The sequence below is a fragment of the Rhineura floridana genome, chromosome 8 (assembly GCF_030035675.1).
Source record: "Rhineura floridana isolate rRhiFlo1 chromosome 8, rRhiFlo1.hap2, whole genome shotgun sequence".
Lineage (NCBI taxonomy): Eukaryota > Metazoa > Chordata > Lepidosauria > Squamata > Rhineuridae > Rhineura > Rhineura floridana.
The window spans coordinates 134,190,125-134,196,124 of NC_084487.1; positions in this window are offsets into that span (position 1 = coordinate 134,190,125).

Sequence of the window (6,000 nt, forward strand, 5' to 3'; positions counted from 1 at the left end):
AGGTCAGTCTGTGGCTTCCTTTATGGAATCAATCCATCTCTTGTTTGGCCTTCCTCTTTTTCTATTCCCTTCTGTTTTTCACAGCATTATTGTCTTTTCTAGTGAATCGTGTCTTCTCATGATGTGTCCAAAGTATGATAACCTCAGTTTCATCATTTTAGCTTCTAGTGTTCTGGTTCAATTTGTTCTGACACCCAATTATTTGTCTGTTTTGCCTAGAATGCCCTCCCTTGTCCTTAACATGGCTGCAACCCCAGGGAGAGGGCTGCATAACCTCAGAGAGGGGCTGAAGAACCTCAGGGAGAGGGCTGCATAACCTCAGAGGGGGGGGCAGAGAGAGCAATGGGCTGCATAACCTCAGAGAGAGGGGGGGCTGCTGTGGGCTGAACAATTCTCAGCACTGATGTGCCTGTCCCTCTACCTTTATCTTGCTGTAGATAGCCGGGATGAGGTCCAGAACATCCAAGAAGCACGCACAGCAGGATCTTGGTAGGCATGACTTTATGGAATCATATGGCTTCCTTTATGGAATCAATCCATGGCTTGTTTGGCCTTCCTCTTTTTCTACTCCCTGCTATTTTCCCAAGCATTATAAAATATTATTTTTATTTTGTATAATCTTTTATAAGATGTTTCATCTTGATGCAATTAAAAAACATTCAATTGCTTCAGCAGGCAACAAAGTCATTAAGTGGTCTGCCAAGACTCTCAGTAATGTTCAAGTAGTGGTGGTGATGAGTTTGCAAATCCCTGGTCTATCGCCTTGCTGTCTGGTTGTGAGCTTACAGGATGCGTTTGACTGGCCAGGGTTGGATGCTGGGTTTGAAGAACATAAGGACAGCCCTGGTGGATCAGCCAAAGGCCCATTTAGTCCAGCGTCTTCTTTGCACAGTGACCACCTAGATGCCTGTGGGAAGCCCACAAGCAGGACCCGAGTGCAGCAGCGCTGTCCCCAGTGTGATTCCCAGCAAATGGTACACAGAGCCATATAGCTTGTGATATGAAGGCCCTTTACTCTGATCCAACAGGGCTCCTCCAGCAGCATTGTGGCATACTGGTGAGCAGGGCTGGATTACCCACCAGGCCCCTGCATTAGTGCCTATGAAACTCCTACAGGCCTACAAGAAAGTTTGGGTTCTACAAAATAAGTTAATTAATGCAAATTATTGTCTGATGTAGCAGTTTACTCAGCCTTGACCCAATGAACAACAAACATATGTCTTAAGTAAATGTAGATTAAAAACTCACTTTGCAGCTGTTGTTGTTAGCAAAATCAAAGATCACAATAGAGGAGCACAAGCCAAGATAGCCATGAAGCATTCTCAGTACATGATCTCTTCTCGGGTATCCCAGAGTGCAGGACAAGAAATAATGGGCTCAAGTTACAGCAACGTAGGAGACCCCTGTTCTCACAGAGCTACAGTTTGCCATAGTGATTCAACAGACAGCCTCTCTTCCCAGAGATTTCTGTGATTGTAGCTCTGTTAGGGCAACAGGAGTCCTCTAACAGCTTTCAGCACCCTTTGCAAACTACACTTTCCAGGATTTGTTGAGGGAAGCCATGGCTGTTTAAAGTGGAAAAATAGTGGATTAAATGTCTGGTGTGAATGTGGCCTGAGTCTTAGCAAGTGGAGGAAAGCTGAATGACGCAGAGGAAGCCAAGGTTGGTTGATTCAGTCCCTACTTCCAGATAACATCTTTCGCCGTTCTCTTAAAATTTCCTCTTCCTCTGCGGTGCCCAAGATGGCAAGAACCCTCCATGGGCCAGGAAAGACTGAGACACTTCTTTTCTGAAGGCATCAGAACTGCACCTCCCAAGAAATGTCCCTAATGTCCTAGTAAGAGTTCTACCCACAAGTTGAAGGGTTACGCTGGCCCTTTGGTCTGTGTTGCTGTGGTTGAATTCGGGTAATAAATGTTACACTGTAGTACTGCTATGGCACCCATAACACGGAAAGCACACTTTGAACTTGGCCTGTTAGCAAATCAGCAACCAATGCAGATGTCAACGCAATACCATACCAACCACAACAAGATTCCTATGAGTAAGGCAGACAACTCAGCATCCCACAACTAGTCAGGATTCATAACCGAAAACCAAAACTAAAAAAATCCTGGCAACCTGTCAGTTAATGTAAAATGCTGCAGCACGATTTCTGACATGAGTGAGATCCTATCAGCACATGATACCTCTGCTCTGAAATCTTGTTGTGGTTGGTATGGTATTGCATTTAGGAAAGCATCACTGTCTTGTTTTTTCATTTTCTGTTTGCATTTCATGTACCTTTGACCCTCCTCCCTTACATCCATAGAAGCAACAACAGTGGTTCCATGTGGTCAGCTCAACCCCCTAAAACCCATTGATGATGTGCCTTGTTGGTTGCATGATGGTTTGTTTTTTGCCCACTAATGGTAAAAGAGAATTCACATATTTGAAAGTGTGGCTGCAGTTGTTGTTCCCAAGCTGCTGCCTGTGAAGGTAGACCAAACCATTTGTGTTTTCTCTCAGTCAATTATTACTCACTGGAATTGGATTGGCTGTCAACGTGAGTTTATAGCACCCCACAGGGTAGACAGAAAGGGTAGAGAATCTTCTTTCTCTTACTCATTTCTCAGACCTCTTTCTGAAGTGAAGGGTCAAATCTGTAAAGAAGTTTGGAGCAGCCACGTTAAAAGATAAGGGCAGGGCATTGTAGGCAGGGGGTTGCCAACCCTGCATGGATATGGATGTCTTTGCAGAGGATCCCTAGTCAAGCTTTACTAACAGCACAATCCAAACTATATCTACTCAGAAGTAAGTCCTGTTGAGTTCTATGGGGCTTAGTTCCTTAATAAGCATGTTTACAGTTGCTGCCTTCAGGGGCATCCATCTGTGCTCCCATCTAACATCTCTGCAACACTAAGCTCCTTTCTTCCAATAATGGCCTGGCCTGAGGGCACGTAAACCCTTCTTGCCAGAAGCAAGTAAGCTAGATTAAATGTTCCCTAAAGGCGTTGAACTGTGACCTGGCAGACCAGGGTTCGAGTCCCCACACAGCCATGAAGCTCACCGGGTGACCTTGGGCCAGTCACTGCCTGTCAGACTCAGAGGAAGGCAATAGTAAACCACCTCTGTCTGAGTACTGCTTACCATGAAGACCCTATCTGGGATCAACTTGAAGGCAGTCCATTTCCATTTTGCATCACCCTAAGCTTGTGAGAAAGTATGACCTTGTCACTTCAGATGGACCTAGGAACACCCTATTTTAGGTAAGATTTCTATTTTAATCTCCAATCAGAGAATTTTTTTTTTAATGGTATGCTCCAAGCAAATGTGGTTGATAATGTATCATGCTTAATGATGTCACTAGGGCCCGCCCCGTGATGTCACTAGGGCCCGCCCCCATTTTCTCAGGTTTTTGGATGGTTCCGACTTGGCAACCCTAGGCGCCAGCCCTGTCCAGATGAATTCTCTACCACCATCTTGTTTACTCAGAGGCCAGGGGTCTTTGGGGGAACAAGGCCTTAGATAAGCTGGGGTGTCTAATTACAACCCCCTGGTCTGACTTAGGATAGGCTGGGTGGAACACAAGGCAGCAGACTTCCTTGCCAGTGGCAGAGTGCCCCCATTGGTCCAGAATGATACGGCCTGGCTGTTAGGCCAATCAAGCAGGTGTGCAAAGAGGGTGAGGCCTTGTGGGCCAAGGAGAAGCAGGACCATCAGCCACATGTAGCTGGCCTGTGGGCACTGGCCAAGGCAGTAGGCCACAAGCAGAGACCAGGGTGTGGGTCCAGTGACATTCCAGCCTAGAGATAATCAGATCCCATCTGTCCACTTTCTCAGGGAAAGGCCAACAGCAGGCTTGGGGGATACTGGGGGCTTGATTCAAGGAGTTCCCTATTAGACTATTATTGAGAAACTTTGGTTTGGTAATTGATAAAGAGGAGTAGGATTTGAAGGTATCTGTTGTGACTGCAGCGGCTCTGCTGATAATACCTTGGAAGCATTGACTGTCTGATTTAGAGTGCTTGATTCAGTTGCTCTTCCTTATTTGCTTTCCTGATGGAATAGCAATGGCACCCTAGAAGGGAGCAGCGGGGGGGGAGGGGGGAAGGCAATGGCAAAACTAAAAGCTACCCACAAAAAGTCAGAAAAGCTCCTCCTAGTACAGGATTCTTCTTCAAAGAAGGCATGAGGCCCATATATCAGGGTCATCCTAGCTTGTCTGGAAGCTAAGAGCAGGCAGCAGCCAAGAAGTCTGTGAAGCCTAAGAAAACAGTCTTGGCTTGACATTTCAGTATGTATGGATGCTTTGGAGACTTCCACAAGTAAAGCTCCCTCTCCCATGGTTGATGATGAACCTAATGAAACAGAAGGATGATACATAACCCCAGGACTAGATAGTGCAGAGTGTGACACAGGCAAGTGAGAATGCTGCATTTACACAACCACGGAAATGACCAGCTTTAAGCCAGTTCTCACCATGCGGCTCCCCATAGTGGGAGCTACACAAACATGGCCATACCAAAAAAGGACTGGAAACAAAAAACAGCCATCATCCAAAGAACCACAAAGAAAGAGGAGGAAATAAAATCCAAACTGCGGAGAAAAATTTATTACTTGGGAAAGCCCGTTTCGGGTTCTAGTATATTGGGCCTTCATCAGGAGCTATAAAGAAAACAAATGCACTACATTAATATATATAAATAGACAACTTTAAATCACAGCACAAAATACTGCATTAAAACACAAGTAAATACTTCACTCACAGATCTTTGAAAAATATTTTGTAAATACATAAAATAGTCTGTAGAGATCTCTAACAGCAAAAATGCAATACATACATTTTGAAAGCAACAAACAGAACTTCACTCAAACTTGCTCTGGATCCCTATAAGGATTCCATTAAACACCTAAAAATATATATGAACGTAATTGTGATTAACAAAACAGAGGCTTTTATTGCATTAACAAAACGTTTCAGCTTCCGCCTTCATCAGCTGCTAACATACAAATGTTGTTGCCAAGGTGGCAGTTATAGAGCTTTGAAGATGGAATGCTAAGAGGCGCTTCATTTGCAGAAGCTGTGGTGGTACTGTCCTCCAGGTTCAAGCCATGTGGTGCCAATGTGTCCAGAGAATATATCCAAAAGTTCTCCCTTTTGGTCAATGCTGCTGGATCTGTTGGCATCTCTATCACTGTTATGGAAAAGTCCAACAGGCTGTGACTCTCAATGTTAAAATGTTTTCCAACTGGTTGCTCCACTTTTTTTGTTAAGATTGCCGACTTGTGGTTCCTGAAGCGCGTGAGTGGGTCAGTTGTGGTTTTTCCTACGTATTGGATATATCCTGGTCTTTTGCATTCGATGATGTAAATTATATTGCAGGACCTGCAGGTGATGTTCTGTTTGATGTAATATGTCCTGCCAGTCCTAGTGCTTGTAAAACTAGCTGTCTCCCTGAGGTACACAGGTAATACAGCATTTGGAGTGACAAGGATGAGACCCTGGATTGGTGATAGGTGGCTTAAGCACAGCTCTGATGTAATTTTTAAATTGTCCTAAACTCTGTTTACCATTTGTCCAGACCATAAAGATATCATCTATGTATCGCCACCATATAAGTGGTTTGTTGATGGCCTTTTTGAGGATCTCCTCTTCCAGTTTACCCATGAAGAGATTAGCATATGATGGAGCCATGAGAGTCCCCATAGCTGTGCCTTGTAGTTGCAGGTAGTGTTCTCCATTAAATGTAAAGTTGTTGCAAGTCTGAGCTAGCGTAGCTAAAGTTGTGAGAACCTCTGTTGGAGGATTGTTTGTATCTCTGGTGTTAAGGAACTCATCTAAAGCCTGAATCCCATCATTATGTGGTATATTGGTGTAAAGAGATGTGACATCTAAAGTAGCTAGTACAGTATTGTTGTGGGATTGATACTGTTTGTTTAAAGACTTCAAGTATTTTGTTGTTGTTATGTGCCTTCAAGTTGATTATGACATGGCGACCCTATGAATCAGTGACCTC